The 21,417-nt window shown below is 36.2% G+C and overlaps 1 protein-coding gene across 4 annotated transcripts in view; it reads right to left on the minus strand.

Moving 5' to 3' along the window:
- The window catches only part of LOC149073494 (homeobox protein Hox-B4-like), a 164,872-nt gene that overhangs the window by 125,728 nt on the left and 17,727 nt on the right, over positions 1-21,417 (minus strand). For all 4 annotated transcript variants that reach the window (XR_016194535.1, XR_016194534.1, XR_016194533.1 and 1 more), the window contains one exon: positions 6,947-7,045. The gene's annotated coding sequence lies outside the window, so the exon portion shown is untranslated. The remainder of the gene's footprint in view (positions 1-6,946; positions 7,046-21,417) is intronic.

Consider the following 21,417-nt stretch of genomic DNA (forward strand, 5'->3'; position numbering starts at 1 on the left):
CTCATAAAATTTTTGATGTGTTTATGTTACATCTATTTATTTATTTTGATATAAAGTTTGTTACAAGATATACGGAAGACTGGATGTTGTGAAGATATTTATTATTTGAGATGTTAATTTTTTAAGGAAGGAAAAAACTCATCTCTGATTCTACCGGGAGTTGAACCCGGGTCCCTCGATTGCCGGACGAGTGCTCTGGCCACTAAGCTACAGAGGAGATAGAGATTTTCCTTCGCTAGAGCGTTCGCCAGAGCACTCGTCCGGCAATCGAGGGACCCGGGTTCGACTCCCGGTAGAGGCAGAGATGAGTTTTTTCCTTCCTTAAAAAATTAACATCTCAAATAATAAATATCTTCACAACATCAAGTCTTCCGTATATCTTGTACTAACAATTGGAGAGCGACATTCATGTCATATAAAGTTTGTTGTCTAGAATCCCCAGTATATTAAGCTATAATGAAAAGAGTTGAAGAAATGCATAACAAGGTTTAGAAATACTTACATAAGCATATTTATTTTAAAACGCATAATTTTGATGTAAATTTTTCTTCTTTTTTTTCACTTTCCAATGAGTTCCAGTTTCAATGTTACTCGTTTTGCTTGAAAATTGAATCCAGAAAAAAAGATTCATTTTTTTAATTTTCTTCAACTTCTTTGCATAATTGTACTGACCGACCATAATTGACTGCTATGGCCGAGTTTGTAGATCCGAGGTCTAAGCATTTTTTGGAATCTTTTGAACTTATTGAAAATCTAGTGCATTGTACTACAAAAAATTGTATTTTTTTTCTTCAATTATTTAATTAATAGTCTTTAAATACTTAATTTCTTGTCTTTGATGGTTTTATTTCTTGTTTTTTGTTGTTTTACTTATTTTTGGTTGCTTTATTTCTTGCCTTCAATCATTTCATCGTTTGTCTTTATTTTATTTATTTCTTGTTAAATGTTATGTAATTTTTGTTGTTTATTTATTGATGTGTATTATGCTATTTATATATTTATGTTTAATATATTTTTGGCATTTTGCTGTGGATTAAATAAATAAATAATGGATTACATTTTGCCCTCATAAATTGATAACATTTGTTAAGATACGATAGGCTATTGCAAATACGTAATCAAAAACGTTTTATTTAATTGCACCGTATATTTAGGATTTTATTAAAAATATTATCACATATTATTCATTCATTTTTTAGAATATTATGTTAAAACAATGATTAGCTCTAAAATGAACCGAGTATGAACGAGCACGTGCCGGTACCCACAAACTCAGACATTATCAAAAACTATTTTTCTGGAATATTTCGTGGGTATTTCTATGTGAAATATAACACAACAAAAACTCTTTGCAAGGCCAATTATTTCTTTGTTACACTTCCATTGAAATGACACATGTACTTTGCTCATTTCTTCAAATGCCTCATTTCCGTCAGACAGAAAAAATTTAGAAAATATAGATATTATTTATATAGGGTGTTCCATTAAGGGACCATCACGCTGAAGAGCCGTGTTTGTTTTGCTGGTGGATATTTTGTTTACGGTGGATATAACCACACATATAACCCTTGGGGAAGTTTTATTGTATCTAAATCGAACTGTGATGTTTGTATTTCAAATTTTTCACTCACACCTAAACTACTGTGGATACTTGAGCAAAAAAAGAGACGAAAATTCAACCATCTTGATTCGTTTTCTGCTTTTGAACCACATACAGTAGATACAGCTGTCCTGAAGGGGATATATGGCTGCCCTGAGGGTCACGGCTACTGTACAAGAGGTTTCCAACCGTTTTTCCTCAATTTATCGGTACTGTTCACCGTTTAAGGGCCATAAATCAATGGTACAGCAGGATAGTACCCATGCTTAACCATTTCAATTGACGGGGAAAAAGAACGTGGTAGTTCCTGCACCTGCATTGTAACTTCCTTAAGGCGAGGTAGCTATATTACAATGGATGGCAAGAGAGTCTGGAGGAAAATTTCTTCAGACCCTTTCTGGATACATATTCTGGATCTAGAACTTTCTTAACCAGAAAACTCCTTCAAACAGGTAACAGCCTCAAAAGTATGGGTTATGTTTTTTTTTGCAGAAACAATATACAGTTTAGAGAATATAGATGGGGGTAAGTAATTATTTTTCCATAATTAAATAATTTATATTAAGTACACATCAGTACATACAATATTTTGATATTAAGATAAGTGATGTGTTTAGGTTAGTGTTTCCCAAAGTGGACAATATCACTCCCTGGTGGACGATGGAATGGTCTAGGGGGGCGATAAAAGCTACTGGTTTAACATAGGATCTTATGGATTCTCTTGAGTAGGGGGCCGAGGAGAGAAAAAAAAAATCTGAAGAAACGGGCGATGGAACAAAAAATTTTGGGAAACTATGGTTTTGATGTACCACAAAAATCGTTGACAATTTTCGATATTTGTTTCATTAAAGAAAACAAACCAAAACTGATCCCGTTCTAAAATAATGAGATAAAATATATGGCAGAAAAAATAAGGGGAAATTTATATATTTCAAAAATGGTCAAACAGTAACTGCCACCACACGTGACTGCTAATTTTCCCACACGTATCTCCCACCAATATCACACATGACAGTGGTAATTCTCCCAGAAGTATCTGCCACCAGTATTATACATGACGCTGCTAATTTTAGTATTACACATGGCACTGCTAATTTTAGTATTACACATGGCACTGCTAATTTTAGTATTACACATGGCACTGCTAAATTTAGTATTACACATGGCACTGCTAATTTTATTATTACACATGACACTGCTAACTTTCCCAAAAAAAGATTTACAAAGTGACTGATAACCTCACAAAATAGCCAACTGGTTGTGAAAATCCTATTAAATAAAACTATAATATTTCACTGCGAAATATAATTTTAGTTTTTTGTGGCCACATAAATATTATCCTCCAACAAAATTATATTCGTATTGATTAGACAAATATTTCCATTATTAGTCATACTTTCACAAAAAAAAAACCACGCTTGCACATTATCGATTTGAAAAACCATATATTTTTGATTCATGCTTAAAACTCCCCTTAAAAAATCTACAAATGATTATCCATTACTACAATTCTTTCAGTAGAAATATTTCAGTACATTGTAAGTAGACTCTATACTTGTCGTGGAAGTATTCTTCTGGTATGTCACGGAAGTTCTCATTCTCGCATGATCTGTATTGTCACTTAAAGAGATTGCACGCAAGATAAAACACATTCAAAGGAAATATTGACATATGCGGTGTTCAACCCCTCATAATTTTCTACATATAAGATAGCAAATATCAGCATGGAGCTATTTATACCCTTGCGCATGCGCTTTATACCCCCCTTTTAGCCAGTCGATTGAAGCACTTCCTATCTGGAAAAGGCATTGCAAATGTAATTCACGTGGCGAATTTCCTCATCAAATCGAATCCTCAGTCATGGGTGACTTAAGCGAGGGTGCAAGGGGTGCGGTGAACCCCGGCAGCTGGTTGGAAGGGGCGATATCCTAATCTTTTGACTCATAAATGTTTGAAAAATTTTGGAATAATAAAAATTCACAAGATATCACACGCTGTCTCTCTTTCGAGCCATGCTCTGCCAACGAGGATATTCAGAAAACTTCAGGGAAAAGATATCACCTAGGGCCGTAATACCAGAAACAAGAATGGACTCTGTAACTCGGCGCAAGTATGCATTTTGGTGCCCCATCTAGTAATTTTTTGGGAGCGGGCAAAGAGAAAGAATTCGTCCAAAGCCTGGACCACCAGAACTCCTTTGAACTTTTCTAGTTTCTGCCCTGGGAAGAGTGGCATAGGTATTATGGTTAATGTTCAACTCTATATTGGAACCGCTGTGGTGGTGGTCGAGTGGTCATAGTGACGGACTCGCATCGCGGGGATTCGGGAACGGTGAAATTACTCTGGACCAAAAAAAAAAACTGAAGTTTCTTTAAAAGCGGAACATGTGAAGTACATTTTGCTTGGGTAAATAATGTGCACTGCTTTGGACGAATAAAAAAAACAAATTTATTACCTAATCCCCCCCCCCAAAGCAAAAAACCCTTTCAGCCCCTCACCAGGGTCGTCTTTACAGGCTTTGCACCCGGGCGGCATGTGAGCTCAAGCCACTCTGCCCTCAGCATTCGATGCACCCAAGAATTCGCACGAGGATAATATCATCGAAGAAGGAAGTGAATAAGAGGAAACACTTCTCTTTATGGGTCTCTAACACATATATACATAGTATATATAAACATATGTTAATACATACCACCGGTATATCCATGGTAGTCTACCAGTCACTCAAAACGTAAGCAATAGTAATAACACAGCGTAAAAACGGCGCGCGCGCGCGTGTCGGAAAAAAAAAAAAATCCGACCTCGCAACTTGCACACTCACTCACAAAGCCTCAATAATAATACGTAAAAAAAAAAAAAAGTCCGCGGCATGTCAAAGTGCATGAACGTGAACTGAATATGATATGGACGGAGTTAATGGAGTTTTCTTGTATCGAGTTGCATGATTAAAAACCCGGCATCTTGGTTCTTATTGGCACGGACCCTATCCAGCAGCGCAACCACGCGAACACTTCACGTTTTTTTTTAATATTTTCTCTTCACCATCATCGCCACAACCTCCAGCGAAAAATAAAAATAATGAAAATATATCAGCAACAATATATACAGTACTTAATAATATATATATATATATAATCGTAGAAGGCTTTGACATGCATCAGGAGATGGTAAGGCCGAGGGAAACGAAGTCATAATACAAAAAACGCCTCAAGAAAAATCTCGGAAATCTTTTTTTTTTGCCTCTGTTGTTTCTATTTTCTTTTCTTTCGTAAGTTTGATCTCTTCGGTGATTATAAAAGGTGTATTTTTTATATATATCTTCAAGGTGTTGAAATGTACTAGTTGTTTGATACATGTAACACAACTATTGTGAAGATGATGGACATCGCCAACAATTCTGGAGAGATAGATACAAACGCGTTAATTGCCCACAAGAGTGAGTAAAATTCTCTTTGCTAAATTATCATAGCTAAGAAATTAATTAATATCAAGGAAATTTTCTTCCGTTCCATTGATTTAAAGAATTTTTTCTATTTAAGAGGTTTCCTATCTTTTAATGTAGTGAATAACTATGCTCTATAGAAATATTATTAAAAATATTATTTAATTATCGATTCTTTTCAAATTTGGTACACATAATCTTTGATTGTACAGGCTATCTTACGCTAATAGAATGTTTTACGTACTCCAATACTGAATTTCATGCAAATTTTCAAAACAATGCATTATCAACACCTTTCACACATGATAAATTGGCATGACATCAATGTAATTGAATAGAAATTGATTGAAAACGAAGGAAACTGTTCAGTTCCTGAAATGACGAAAAATATTTCAGATGCATTTATAAATACTTGAGTTATAAATAAATGTATTTAAATTTAAGTATTTGTTTTTAATAATAATAATTTTAAGTATTTTATTTGTTTTAAAATTTAAGTTTAAATAAGATTGAGTCAATGAAACCTCAATATTTTTCATCATTTTATAAACTGAACAGTTTTCTTTATTTTGATGCAATTTTTATTCAATTACTTTGATGATTTTTTTTGATTTTCTGAGTATTACTTCGATGTAATGATATTTTATCATGGACGCACGCGAGGTGTTAATAATGATTTTTTTTAAATTTGCAAAAAATTAAGTATTGGAGATATGTAAAACTTTGCAATGGTATATAGGATAAAATATATGTGTGTACAAAATTTGAAATAAATCAATGGTTATATATAACTAATATTTTCAATGATAGTTCCACTATAGCATAGTTTTTCCCCATGTTAAAAGGTAGGAGACCCCTTAAATCAGTTTTTCTGAAAGTGCGTGCGCCGCGAAGTGACTGTGCGTCACGGCTCCTAAAGGCGTCATCAGTTTTTGTCAGAGGCGTAACGACGAGCTGGAAATATTGATTTGTGTGCCTGTTTATGCTTTGAAGTGATTATTTTATGAGTGTAAAAATAGCTACTAAACTATCTTGGGGAGTCGCAGATGAAAACCATGAATAGGGCAAGGGAACCACGGGTGACAAAAATTGTAGAACTTTGCCTTAAACACATGCTTAGTCAATTATTTTCACCCCGTATAAAAGAAGTCAATTATAAGTTAAAAAATTTATATTGATCAGTCTCCTGTCAGTATCGTGATAAAAATAAAATTGATTAGGCCTATATAATTTGTTTTTCATATTGACTGCAACAAAGGTAAACATCCGGCATGGATATGTTTTTCTGCAATTTTCTTAACAATCACCGTGTAATGAATGCTACAAAGGCAGGCCTTGAGATAATGGTAAGAAAACTGACTCCAGCAGCCCATCTTGAATCATAAGTTCAAGGACGGATTCATCTCCACATACCATTAATAGCCACCACCCACACACTTTAATATACTTGACGACTACCAGCAGGCACTCAGTGGTAATTAACAACAAGGCTAGAAACTGGTTTGGAACTTTACCAAGACATCTGCATGGACATTCGCATGAGTTAGTATGAAGCCGAACACAACGTGATAATGTTTAAAGAAATGGTGCCACAACTCATATGTACATTATCATAGAACCAAATCTCAGAATTCCAATTTTATGTAACATTAGCAAAGTTGAAACGTTCGTTATTGAACAATAATATGATGCTAAAAAGAACTCTTTGACCACAAGAGATGATAGCTGACAATCTAAACATTCATAAAATGATGAACAATTCTGCAATTAATACTGCAAAACATGTTCTTGGATGATGATTATTTGTGATTAACCCAATGATAAAATTATAATTTGAACCATTAAGCATGCAATATATTTCTATACTACTAAAAACATTCTGAATCAATAATTACTTCACTTACGGTTGCTGGTGGAAATGTTATTCAATCTTGCTCCTTCCACATCATCGTCATTCGCATTTTATGTTCTAGTTTTCATGGTAATTTCTTAGTACGTCTATCCTGAAAAGAAAATTCAATTCATCAGCAATAATGAATATTAGAGAAACTTACATATTTCTGAGATGGAATGATAGTTACGTTATAAAAATCCTAATTAAGAAAATTTTCTTTTAGTAGACCCAAGTGCTACAATTAACATAGAAAAAAAAAATCGAAAATGCAAACTGACCAATGTCGTGAGAACGAATTTATGGATAAGTAAATGTCTTTTGCAAACTGGCTCTTCTCAATAAATGCATATTACTTTTCATTACTATCAATTCGATTCAATTTCATTAATCTAGCCACAAGAATATTTGTTAAGGTGACAACAAACCAACTTTACTATAGAATAGTTTTGTTTTAAAAAAATATGCGGCGACACATATTTTTCAGTCTCAGAATATGTCTATAGAATTACGTACTCAAGATTGACTGGATGAACTTTCACAGTAGAATACCTGTCGAACCAACGAAAGTTGCGTATTCACAAGGGTGAATACGCAATAGCCCAGGGCGGCAAATTCAGAGGGGCGGCAAAATTTGTATAACCTTAAATAAATCCACCACCTCTGCCCAGCAGTGCCGCCTTGACACATGGGCCTCAAGAGCATGGGGGGGGGGGAGCTCATAGAAATGAGATCCGGTTAAAATTTTCGAGAGTAAGCGTGTAAATTGCTCCGGACAATCATTTCTAGCCAGGTAGGGCCTCAAAAATATTATTTTACCCGAGGGTTCTTAATGATCTTAAAGACTGCCCTGTTGGCGAGACAGTAAGAAACTAGGTCAGTGAATGACCAAAACAGTGACATAGGGAAATTGCAAGCACATGAGTGGGCAAAATAGTGACTTGGAACGTGAGCAAGCATTTGAAAGAACAAAAGAGTAACCTACAGAGCGAGGTACCACGTCAGTGACGTACCTAGACAATATGCAAGCATTTTAAAGGACAAAAGAGTAACCTACAGAGCGAGGTACCACGTCAGTGAGGTACCTAGAGCACGTGCAAGCATGCGAATGAACAAAAGAGAGCGAGCTAAAGATGTGTGTAAACGCGCAAATGATCAAAAGAACGACCTATAAAGCAAGGAACCACGTCATTGAACAAGCAAAACATTGGCCGAAACTGTGTGCAAGCATGTGAGTGACCAGAATTAGACACAGGTGTACTCGCAGGAGTGGGAGAGCGGGGAAGTCAAGCGGGTTGCAGCACAGGGTGGCGAAATCGGGGAAAGAGACGTCAAGAAAATCAGACTAGAATGAAGAAGGGCAGCAAAATTCCATGTAGCCCCACAAGAGGTAAAACCATAAATGCGCCTCTGACGAACGATCTGGGTTACTCAAAAAAAAAAAAAAAACAAGATAAAAAGTGAAAGATAATTATATCCCACAATTAACACCTCAAATAAATAGATCCAACTTTTTCTCAGAATCGGATTCATTAACGCCTATTACCCTCAATATTGTCCAGAAAGCGCCAAGACCAAAAGCAACATGACAATAACAAAGAGAGAGACTCTTTCATTAAAAGATAGCCTATCTGTGGATAAGAAAAAAAAAATGCAATATTATACTTTGGTATATTTTAGTTCCAGGAAAGGCCAGTCGAAGAAAATTACAGTCTTGTCGAACACTTCCAGCAAGACCTCAACGAAGAGGAGAAAATTTTTCCCATCTTCCTCTCTGACACTCTCTCTCTCTCTCTCACTGCCGTTTTCTGTTTTTTTTACACTTTTTCAGGGCAAGAGAGAGGAGGGAATATGGATCAGAGAGGAAACCCTCAATCAATCATAAAGATCATCAGTATAAGAGATCACGGAATGCATGAGAACAGGGAGAATGCTGCTGCAGATTCCTCGGGTGTGGCACTGCTCTCCATCCAACTTTATTCCACGCAAGCCCCCCCCATTCACTAAAATACGATGCAATCACTCGTTTCATTTTAGTATATCGTGACAAGAAGTCTGATCATGAAATGGGAATCAAAGTATTAAGTTATTTTTTAATGTCTTTTCTTATTAACACGTACGGCGTGTGAAGATTACAGCCGATCCCGCTTACAACGTTCTCACTTCGAACGTTTTCCCGCTTAGTACGATTTATTTCTGTGGTCCCAAAAAACTCCAACTAGTTCTCAATAAAATTTACCATTTGAAGCGTTTTCCCGCTCACAATGTTTTTTTTATGATGGTTTTTTTGAAAACGTTATAAGCGGGATCCACTGTAGTTTAAGTTGGAAAAACGAACACATGTCATAATAAGCGTGAAAATGTTAAAGGGGAACTGACGGTAGTTCCAATTTGAAAATTCTCAAAATGTGTTCAGAAATCACACGATACCAGTTTTGCGAGTGAAAATGCAGCGCCATAAAATAAAAAATTCTAAATTTTTATGCAGTCCCCAACGTCCTCTAGCTTTTAGTTAGAAAGTCGTTGCCCTGTATCTCAAGAGGCCAACAGAAAACATTCCATGTTTCTAAGTGCAATATTCGCTGTGATATTTTTGAATTTAAAAATCGGAGAAAAGTTTGGAAAGAACAGCATAAAAGAGGGAAAGAATCGTTGTCCATTAGTTTATGTTGTTCTTTAGCAACTTTCCTCCGATTTTTGAATTCAAATATCTCAGCGAATATTACAGTTTAATGGGAATATTTGCTGACATTTAAGACAGGGCAAAAACTTCCTAATTGGATGTTAGAATACAGAGGGAACCACATAAAAATTTAGATTTTTATTTTGTGACACATTTTCACTCTCAAAACTGATACAGGGTAATTATTGAAAACATTTCGAGCATTTTTGAAACTAAAATCATACCTCAACGACAAACGGTTGATGAGGGACTTAGTGTGATGAGGCCGAATTAGGACTTTCAGGACACCCTGTATATCTTTAGCACTCCAGCCTGAACTACAGTGAAACCTCGTTGATACGTCGCTCAGTTACATGGTTTTCACGTTTATACGACGTTGCCTTCGCATATCGTTCCTATACACTTTAAATAATTCATTTATCCGACGCTAAACCTCAATTATCCGACGTTTTCACTCGAACTCCAAATCTTACGGAAAAAACGTCATTTGCGTTCATCAAACGCGCACAATTTTTGTATGCAGTGAAAACGCGTTGATGCAATAGTTCTTCTTGCATAGTCCCATCGTTAAAGCCATAAATTTTAGGGTGATTGCTGACGTATACGAAAATAGCCAATGAACAGGCTTATGGCCATTCTAGAGTGGAAGCTTAAGTGATTTGTTTATGTACGTGTAGTGGTTTGCTTGCTGGGTGTGCCAAATCCACCGTTCGTAATGTCGAGAATACGAAAACCGCTTTCTCTAAAAGAAACTGGAAAATTGGAAGAATTCGACAAGAATTTCAAATTAATGACGAAAAGTTGATCTCACGAAACAGTTGAATATCCCTGTCAACTTTGAAAACGATTATGAAGCAGAGAAATGTCAAATGCAAAATCAAAGACGAAGCTGCTGGTTGCAAATCATCTGCTGCCAAAAACATGAGAGTCCGAGAGAGGAAATTTTCCCAAGTCGGGAAGACTTTGAGGCAATTTTTTACATAATCTCGTGTCCCAAAGGTAATGTTCTAAATTTGATTTCTTTAAGTGATTTGATATACGACTTAATTTTTTTTTCCCAAGTATGATTAAGATTATATTATAATTAATAACAGAATTGGAGATGCCATTAAACACCTTGAATTTTTATAATATTTTGTATGTCTGTAGGGGGAGAAGTCATTTTCTTAAAAGTCTCAGTTATTCGACTTACACATTTGTACGACGTTCTGACCCAGTCTCGTATAAACGAGGTTCCACTGCATACAATAGTATGCCGCGAAAGAAGAGGTTTTGGTATGTAATAAATCCCATGAGTTTTATATTAAACTGTCGCTTTATTTATTGTATAATTTATTATAATACACAAATTGCCTATTAGTGCTAATGCGGCCTTTATATTATCAACTGTCCGTCGTAGAGGTAGGTATAGTTTCAGCTTAAAAAATGCACAAGAGGCGTTTAAAAATTACCCTGTACCGGTTTTGAGAGTGAAAATACAATGTGTAACAAAATATAAAATGTAAATTTTTATACGGTTCCTCTGTCTAGCGCTATCTTAAAGCATGGGCCAACCCGGGCACGGCTCGGGGGCCTCAGAAAAATGAGAAGTGGTTGAACTTTTCGTGAATTCGCCAGGCAGGGCCACAGAAAAATCACTTGGCCCGTGGTCCCATGATGTTTTCAAGATGTCCCTGCCTCTGCCCTCTAACTTCCAATTAGAAAGTTGCTGCCCTGTCTCTCCCGAGGCCAACAAAAAAAAAAAAAAATTCCAAGTAATTAATAATAAATAATAATTTAATAAATAATTCCAAAAATTTTTCCAAATTCCAGTATTCCCTGATATATTCGAATCCAAAAATCGGGGAAAAAAAAATTCGTGTTGGGAAAGGACAACAAAAATGAAAGAAAGGGAGCGTTGCGTTACTGTTTGCTGTTCTTTCATAACTTTTTTTTCCGATTTTTGAATTCCCACAATATCTTAGCGAATATTACACTTAGGAACATGGAATTTTTCTGTTGGTCTCAAGAAATACAGGGCAACAATGTAATTGGAAGTTAGTTCATGGGGACCGTATAAAAATTTAGATTTTTTTTTTATTTTGTGGCATACTATATCTTCACTCTCAAAACTGGTATAGGGTAACTTTTGAATGCCTTTTGAGCATTTGTTTGAATTAGAATCATATTCCTACGATGAACGATTGATGAGATAAAGTCTGCAGTAGCACTTACAGGACACCCTGTATAATCAGGTCTTTCTGCCTTTTGGTGCGTGTATAAGCAAGACGCCAAATAATTTAAGGCTCTACGATAGGGATTTTCAACTGATTTGGATTTATGCGCATCGTTTATGTCCATCAGTAGAAGAGCCCAAATGTAGAAACTCTTGCATAGGCTAAAACTCAAATTAGCATAAAGCTAGTCCTTGCATGCAATCTGAATGGGGATACCTTATCCTACAGGGGTCGATCGATAACTCGAGATTACAAAATCGATAATAACGACCTTCAACCAATTGTTCATGAGCACGATAGTGCTCACTGAAGCAGAGTGCTCATTGACTACTGGTACCACTCATGACGCTGCTATTGCCTCCAGAAAATAAAACATTCCCTGGCTATCAACGTTAAAAAATGGCCAGATAACTGCGACCAACTGTGATAAAACAGTGATTGTCCTGCCTAAAATACTAGAATCTTTGTAAAAATATTTCTCTTTAGTCTATATAACAGTCGAGCAAATTTGCTTCAGTGAGCACAATGGTGCTCTCGAGCAACAAGTTGAAGATCAATATCCAATGAACTATCGGTCTATAGACACATATAGGCTGTGATTTATATATTTTAAAATTGCTACAGGTGTTTTTTTAAGATGCATTACAAATATTCAGTAAACTACCGTACCATTGTTTGAAAATCGCCATCAGTATACAGCAGGCATCTTCAACCCGATGCTCGCGAGCACCATGGTGCTCCCTAAAGCACCCAGAGTGCTCGATGCTCGTGTCCGACTTCGTGCTCGTGAGCCCTTCATCACATTCCAATTGAACACCTTGTACCAATTGCATTCAAAAAATATAATCATCCTGATTTCATATGCATTCGTATGTCAAACTTGCCGTAAGGGTTCATTTCTTTTGATGATGAGCACCGGCAGTGCTCGCGACTAGAATAAGGTTGAAGACTCCTAATTAGAAATGTGTTGCCCTGAGGCATCCATGTTTCTAAGAGCAAGATATTTCAATTTCTGAGATATTTGTATTCAAAAATTGCTAAAAATGAGAAAAAGAACCACGTGAACTATCGGACAAACTCATTCTACGTATCATATGCTGTTTTTTCTCACATTTTCAATGACTTTGAATTCAACTATCTTAGCGAATATTGCACTTTAACACATAGAATTTTGTTTGTTGCGTCAAGAGAGATAGGGCAACAACTTTCTAATTGAAAGTTAGAGGACGGGAGACCGTAGAAAAAAATTGAAATCTAGGTAAACGGCCTTTAATAAAATAAATGACACATCTCTGATGGACACGTTATATAAATAACATTTTTAATTTAGAGTGCCAACTGTTTACGACAGACATCTTCAACCCGTTGCTCACGAGCACCACGGTGCTCAATGAGGTACCTAAAGTGCTCGATACTAGTGTCCGATTTCGTGCTCACGAGCACTTGATCAGCGTAACAATTAAACACCTTGGAGGAATTGTATTCAAGAATTGAAATCATCGTCATTTCGTGCATTCGTATGTTAAACTTGCCGTAAGGGTGCTCTTCTTTTGACAAAGGGTACAGACAGTGCTCGCGACTGGAAAAAGGTTGAAGATCTCTGGTTTACGAGTTATTCGAGGTGATACGGACTTAAGTTTTCACCCTATATAAACAAATATAGTAAAATATATTACAAGTAGGCTCCTATGCGATTTGCCTACTCGTTGTTGTTTTTTTAGTATGACGATTAAAATGAACAGTCCCCCTATTGTGACGTACTTCTATTTGATGTTTATCCGTGGCCCTTTAGAATATTCATTTTATCTCCATGGGCTCCTGGATCAAGACCATTGATATAGGATACCGTGAAAGAACTATGCAACCGCGAAAGTATGCTCTGAATAATTTTACTATGTGGCCTAGCCGGAAGATATTTAGCATGATTTAAAATTAGTCTAAAACGGGTGTGGCAATTTTTATATTTAGCACCAAGATCTTATAACACATTAAGTAATGATATAAAATTCGAAAGAAACATAAACCGCTTCAAAAAATTGCTTGTAGACTACATTAACTCCTGTTAACTCAATCTAAAGAAACACCAATATCTGCCATGTGTTTAACTGCATTTTATTTTGTGAAATGAAACATTACTGGTGAAAATAATAACCCTACCTCGTACTGCGGCCTACTGTTTGATCAACTTGTATTATTTATGTATATTTATGATGCTGTGTGTATTGTGTTTCAATAGCCCGTGTTTGCCAATCGATAAAATTATTTGTGGTTGGACCCTGGACAGATCATATATAGATCTCTTGGGTCTATTATGGATATTTGCATTTGATTTCTTCCCCCCCCCCATCCCACTGTAATATGTTTTGTCTTCCCCCCCCCCGTTTTGTATGGTTTGTGTTAATAAATTCTATTCTATTCTATATTCATTATAGAGAATTTGTGAAGTACGGAAATACGGAAAGTCATGGCCCCGGGGAAAGCTAACAGGCCTCCAGTCTAGGGGCAAGGAATGAATATTGTTATTTTTCTCGAGAACATTTTCCATCTTAAATTTCTGTATTTTTGCCACGTGAAAAATCCTAGCCTATTGGCACAAAGAAGAGATGTGGGCGTGAAATGAGTGACCATTAAATAATGCCATTACATTCGTGCCTCGATTCGATTTTCGAAGAAATTGGGAAACTTATAGATGACGTCGTTTCTTTGCGATTAAACTGAAGGATATGTATATATCAAGATGTGTCTTTATACATTGCAGATGATGAGTCATCACTGAAGTTCCACTAGGCCTTAGGAGTGCCTATCTCCCTTCTCTTTGAATTTCGGTATCGCGTGATTGAGTCACGTTGGCAAGTAGAGTCAAGTATTGAAAAACGTTTCATGCTCTTTCGATATCGAGAACTTGTAGGGATATATGAGTTCTCTCTCTCTCTCTCACCATTGCTGACCGATCAATCGTTTTTATTTTAAAAAAAAAATACCGAAACAATGTTTGTTTTCTCGTCCTCGTAGCAACAACGAGAAGGACATGCCCTATTTCCAGCAAAGCTCCAGTAGTAGCAGCAGCAGCAGCAGTAGTACCCATCAGGCGACTTTCTGCCCTGACTGCTGGCAGAATGTTACAATGATTAATGCTTAAAACTTGACGCGTGCACACATAAAGAGGAGGATAGATTAAAAAAAATTACAGCTGTGAAAAGTTGGTACGTTGCCCAAATAACCTATGACAGCAAAAATTCCGTAATCTAGAAAATGATATGCTTCTGACAATATGGAAAATTACAGTTTTTCTCCTCTAGAAAACATTAATTTTATTTGAAACCGATTTTAGAGTTTAAATTCATCAAATATAATGTTCAAACAGTTAACTACAGGGTGATGCCTTAAGACTCTTGGCCTAAAATTACTGGCGAAACATTGATCTTAAAGAAATACACACAATTAGGTATCATTCCGCTTAGAAAAAGTATTCAAATAACGTGTAGGCTTCAGATTACGTCATTCATATTGCAAGGGGTTGTATAGTTATTGAAATAGAAAAAATAGACGTTTTATATGGGCACCCTGTCCTAAAAGACCAAATTAGAAAGTTGTTGTGCTGTCTCTATTGAGGTTAGCAAAGAAAAAGTCCATGGTTTCTAAGTTCAATATTTGTTGAGATTGAGAATATTTGAATTCCGAAGATTCGCTGAAAAGAAGGGAAAGAACAGCGTAATGAGCTTGTCCGTTAGTTTATGCTGGTCTTTTTTCTTAATTTCAGTGATTTTTGAATTCAAATATCTCAGCGAACATTGCTGTTAAAAACTTGAAATTTTTGTTGGCCTCAGGAAAAACAGAGCAACTACTTTTTAATTGGCTTTTATAGGACAAATTTTTCGTACAAACAGTTAATCTTTTTTTTAAATTTTATTATAACTGTACAGCATCTTGCAATATGAATGACGCATGTGAGGCCTACATATTATTTGACACTTAATTGGAAGTATGCTTCCAGGATCAACGGCTCACCAGTAATTTGAGGCCAAGAGCCGTCACCCTGTATATTTGTTAGAACATTGAACTTAATCTTAACTCACAGATTATTTGAAGATATTTGAAGTCACCGATGTTCTCTCTCGACTTGTATTGATCATTTATTTTGATGAATAAGTTGTTGTATTTTGGTACACACATGGTACAGTAACCTTAATTAATCTTCATGGATTTCCCAGCAAAATGCTACTCTAGTAACGTGTCTAATGATCCTTCTTTTCTAAGGAAAGATCTATAAGATATGCATGTGCCGTGTAATGAGAACGGGTTACCTGATAATTAATTCCTCGAGAACGTGTTTTCAACCAAGAATGAAGGAAAAAGAATGATTCCGGTGAGTATGCTATCAGAGTGAATGATCACCGATACGCTTCTGATTCCATTCCAGCTCAGAAAAGAGAGGTGATCCATCTCACGAAACGACATGAAAGAGGCTTTTTCTCTTATATTAATCCTCCCCAATCTCTAAGACAGGATAAAAGGGACGAATTTACTTTTAGATTATCACGTAGGCGCGGTAAGGTCTATTGGGCCTAGACCATTCTCTTCTTGCATTGATGGCAAACTGCCATGGAAGAGGCATGGCTTCATGACTTCTGCTGGGGACAAAAGTAAAAAGAACCGATGGAAATGGCTAAAGCCCCATTATCTTCTCTGATATATCTATACAAATAGTAGAAAGTGGTTCCAAATACTGATGTTTTCATTCGTAAGGCCTATTATTGTTTATTTTTCTTCAGAATGCATTAAAGACTCTATTTGCTTCAGACAGAGTCACATCAGATGTATTGTTCGATACGATAACAATAGGAATTTTTTCTAATAGAGTGGGTAAATATTAATCGTGATACAGGATTTTGACATAAAAAAAATTATCTATAACAGTATTTCTCAACTTTTCTGAATCTAAGAACTAGTAAAAATGTCTGAAATAATTCCATGGACCACAAACTTATAACATGATGGTGTCCCGTATTTTACGGGGCTGCCAGAATGGCTAGATTTTTGGCTGTTCCGACTATTTTATACGCTTGTCCCGTTTTTTTTTTCAACGAAGCTTATTTTAATTTGTAATGCTTACCAAACTCGTGAATGTTGATAATTTGTAATGCTTACTAAACTCGTGAATGTTGATAATTTTTATAGCTTATATTATGATAGTTGTGATTTTTTACGTTTACAGCGATTTCCAGTAGTCCATTTCCTAAGCGTTTTACATTTTTCAGCAATTTTAGCAACAATTGTTGGTTTATGGTCATGTTTTGGCAACACTTATGGCAACGTTTTTGGTAATAATCGATGATGTCGATTACGCCGTATTTAAAAGATCTTAGCTTTTCGTATTTTACTTAATGAAATATGGTCACCAAGTCATGATGAATGGTTTTTTTTTCCAAGAAATACATTTTTGTTTACTGCGACTTGCAGCAGCCATTTATTTCAGCAAGTTTTGCAATATTTAGCAAATTTGCAATAAATTGCATTTTTTGGCTACATTCAGTGATATCCCGTATTTAGGGTCCCAATTATCCGCATTTTCCTTGATGAGATATAGTAATGCCAAGTATGAACCCGTAATTTATATTTGAACCCAAAACGATATTATACCCAATATCAATTACATCAATTTATTGAACAATTGTAAAATTGATTTGTGGAAGTAAATTATCAAGTCTGCCTGCGGAGCAAATGCTATCCCGCGGACCATAGGTTGAGAAACACTGATCTATAAGGATAGTGAATAGCCTCACGTGAATTAAATGCCAGAAATATAGTGCGTGCAGAAATACACTACGAGATGTCAACGAGTGCAATGATTAATGCCGTGCATGGTCTTATCACTTTCGAAACCATAACTCAAAGGGTTAATTACGAGACCCGATGTCTGACTCTCTTCACCTCCTGGGGGTAAAACTGTTCATAATCACGTAGGAAATATCTACCATCTCAGACATGGACGCCGCCACTGCAATCTTTTTTCGCGTCCATCACACCAACCCCGGAAATTCCATATAGTACTAAACCCTATATGAAATCAATTACAGAATCCTTTACAAAGCAGAGCTCGAAAAGAAAGAAAAAAAAAACCATACATACACAGGTACATAAAATAATACTAGATATTACTTTTTTTTTCTTAAGGGTTCAAGTAAAAATACCGGGAGGCGTTCCTCCCATTTTTTGCTTTTTTTCTTTTACTTCTGAGGGTGAATCTCATTATTTTTAGGTAGTTACTGATACAGGTTCTCAGGCTCTCCTGCCCTATTATGCACACCAAATTATAGGTTATGGAAAAGTTCCCCCCCCCCCTTCCAAGTCATTTTTATGTTATTGCCAATGCTCACAAACACATGGGGTGAACCCCACAAAAAAGAAATGTATTATCAACCAGGGTTGAACTGAACTGCTTTTGCTTTGTTTGACAAGATTCTATAATACCTAGGAAGTTTCTACACACGAGTTCCAAGATTTACAGATATTACTTTCCGGTTTTTTAATGCTATCTATATTCAGGTGGAGATGCCCGGTAGATGCCACAACAATATTTCACGTCTGTATGAATCCATAAAATTATCAAAAAATATATGGTACAAAAATTTATTGATCAAAAATCATCGCTGTTTCAAAGATTTAGTTAAAATATGATATTTATAGACCTGATTCAATATTGAATAGCTGTCGCGACAGCAGCATGAATGTAACAATATGCGAAAAGGTGCTTATGAATCTAACATCTCGAGTATCGAGAGTCTAAAAGGTGCTCGTATTTTGTTGGGAAAAAGCTAATTCAAGTGCTCGAAGTATAAAAATTGATTATGGTAAATAGGAATGGTAATCAGTGTTTGGAACGTCAAGTGAAATATTTGAATAGTTGCCTTATTACGTTATTTTGTTGGATAAGAGATAGAAAAAATTATTATGTAATGTTCTTCTCTCTCTCTTTGTTTTCATTGTTATCTTTGATCGTCAAGATGAAGTGTTGTAATATAGCAATGAGTTCACCTGCATATGATCAGGACCGTGTTTATCAGAACGAGAGCCCGGAAGCCTAGAAAGGACCTTAGCATTTTTAACCCTTAGAGTGGCAATCCCGATCATCTCGTCATCTTAAAACCCTCTTATTTCGCGCGCGCGCGGCAATCCTGAGCCCAGCTAACTCTGTACAAAGAGTTTTTCCTGATACCATATTTTTCTTTACCCTCTCCGTCTTGTCAATCAACTACCAGTGGGCGGAGTCAGCTTTTGTTCAAAGTCTGATAAGAGGAGGGGAGAGAAAGGATGTGTGTTTTTGTTTTCCCTTCGGGATAGTATACGATTATACATGCAGCAAAATAGCTGAAAACTATCGTGTTTTTCAACTACCAGTGGGCGGAGTCAGCTTTTGTTCAAAGTCTGATAAGAGGAGGGGAGAGAAAGGATGTGTGTTTTTGTTTTCCATTCGGGATAGTATACGATTATACATACAGCAAAATAGCTGAAAACTATCGTGTTTTTCAACTACCAGTGGGCGGAGTCAGCTTTTGTTCAAAGTCTGATAAGAGGAGGGGAGAGAAAGGATGTGTGTTTTTGTTTTCCATTTGGGATAGTATACGATTATACATACAGCAAAATAGCTGAAAACTATCGTGTTTTTTCTTCTTCTTTGCTTATTATTATTATTTTGCGTTGGGCGAAAGTATTTATCAGCTCATGCAATCGGAAAAAATATGTTTCTTGAAAATAGGCGGCAATTTCTAGAAGGTTTAGTGATTTCCACTATGGCCATTATAATACGGTTCAGAAAAACCTCTTAAAACCCGTTTAAAGGGTTAGGCCCTCGTTTTCGACTTTCATCCCTTCCGCAAGAGAATACTTTTAACAATAAAGCACTCAAATAAATCACCACTAATAAAATAAAATGACACATCCTCGGAAGAAACAAAATCCAGTTAATAAGAAAGAACGGTAAAAAAACTTCAATAATTAGGGCCTGGAGCTGGACTCAACCTTCAAGACTCTACTGAATATTATTCATGCTCTTGCTTAATCGTTGACAGCTGATATGAAACTCAGTTAAACATGAAATTTTAGGAATTTAAATATCACTAAAATAGATGATGGCTTGGTTATAAGTTGCAAAACTGAAATCAGTACTTACTAAACAGGCCAGAAAATAATTCAAGCTTACAGATAGAACCTGGTGTGATAAAAAGATACTGCGGCTGTGCATTACTATGAAATGTATCATCAACTGTGATCTGTTTATTCTTGACTTTATAAGTTTTAAATCCTTGAAAAGACAGTTATAAAGTGATTCAGAAGAAAATATCCCCAATATCATGGACTAGTTGATAACAACCATGAATTAAAGTTATCCTGAAGCTCTTCACAAAAGCAACATTCTTAAAATTCCAATTGCATAGTTTAAGTAATTTGAATCATTCTTTGTACTCGTCAGCTCTAAAGATTAGGTAATGTTATAGTCTATAGTGCATCATTCAAACCGGATCTTAAAGAACACTTTAATATTAAAATATATCGCGGCGAAAGAGAGACTTGATTGAATGGTAGAGGAGAAAGGACTGATTGAATCAGTCGCCTGAAACTAAAAGAAAACGAGAACAGTAATTTTCTCAATTTGGTGTCCCAGGAGAAATACTCATGTTGCAAATTGCTATTAATAATGGAAAAGCAATGGAAGTGCCTCACCCACTTGGAGAAAGGTATAACTGAAGCTAAACGCGTGCGTGATTATGTAATGCTTACCACGCCTGTATTCAATTGCAACCTTTAAAAGGAGGGAAAGAGATGTTTTCTTCATCAAACGTGTTATACGAGACACTCGTAATAACTAACATGAAATGCTTGTTAATATTTCAGAACTATTCTGAATATTCATTGGAAGCAGTTGAAAAGCAATTATGACAATTGATGTCTCTTAACAAATTACATTTTCATTAACACGTGACCTTTAGACCCCCACCGACTTTTGTTGAATAACAAGAAACTTGAAAAAACAAAACAAATAATCCCACTAAACAACTCAAAGACTCATAAAACTTAAGAATATCTCAAATATAGCACCATACGCATTCGATCAATTTTATTGAAGTAATAGCAAAGGTCTTAGAAGAACTAGAACATGGAATTATACAGGGTGATTCTATAATTCCCCTTGCCATTCTCCTGGCATAACGTTGAGCCTAGAGCATAGTCACCCAAGCTTTTTGCTCCATCGCCCCTTTCATCAGAAATCTTTTCCTCTCATCGCCCTCCAACTCAAGTAAACCCATAGGATCAGGGGCTAGCCAGAAATTTCGTTCGGGGGGGGGGACCAAACTGACAAAACATTAGATTTGGCCATCTTTTAACCTTTTTTCGGTCATTTTCTCACATTTCGGGGGGGGGGGGGAGACCAGACCCCCAAGTCCCCCCCCCCTCGCTACGCCCTTGCATAGGATCCTATGTTAAATCGGTAGGTTCTATCGTCTCCTTGAACCATTCCATCGCCCACCAGGGGGCGATATTGCCCACTTTGGGAAACACTGGCCTAGAGCCATACTTCCAATTGAA

This window comes from Pholcus phalangioides, unplaced genomic scaffold, assembly GCF_987345545.1.
Source record: "Pholcus phalangioides strain wild (caught in Gottingen) unplaced genomic scaffold, Ppha-v1.0 ptg000017l_1, whole genome shotgun sequence".
NCBI classification, from domain to species: domain Eukaryota; kingdom Metazoa; phylum Arthropoda; class Arachnida; order Araneae; family Pholcidae; genus Pholcus; species Pholcus phalangioides.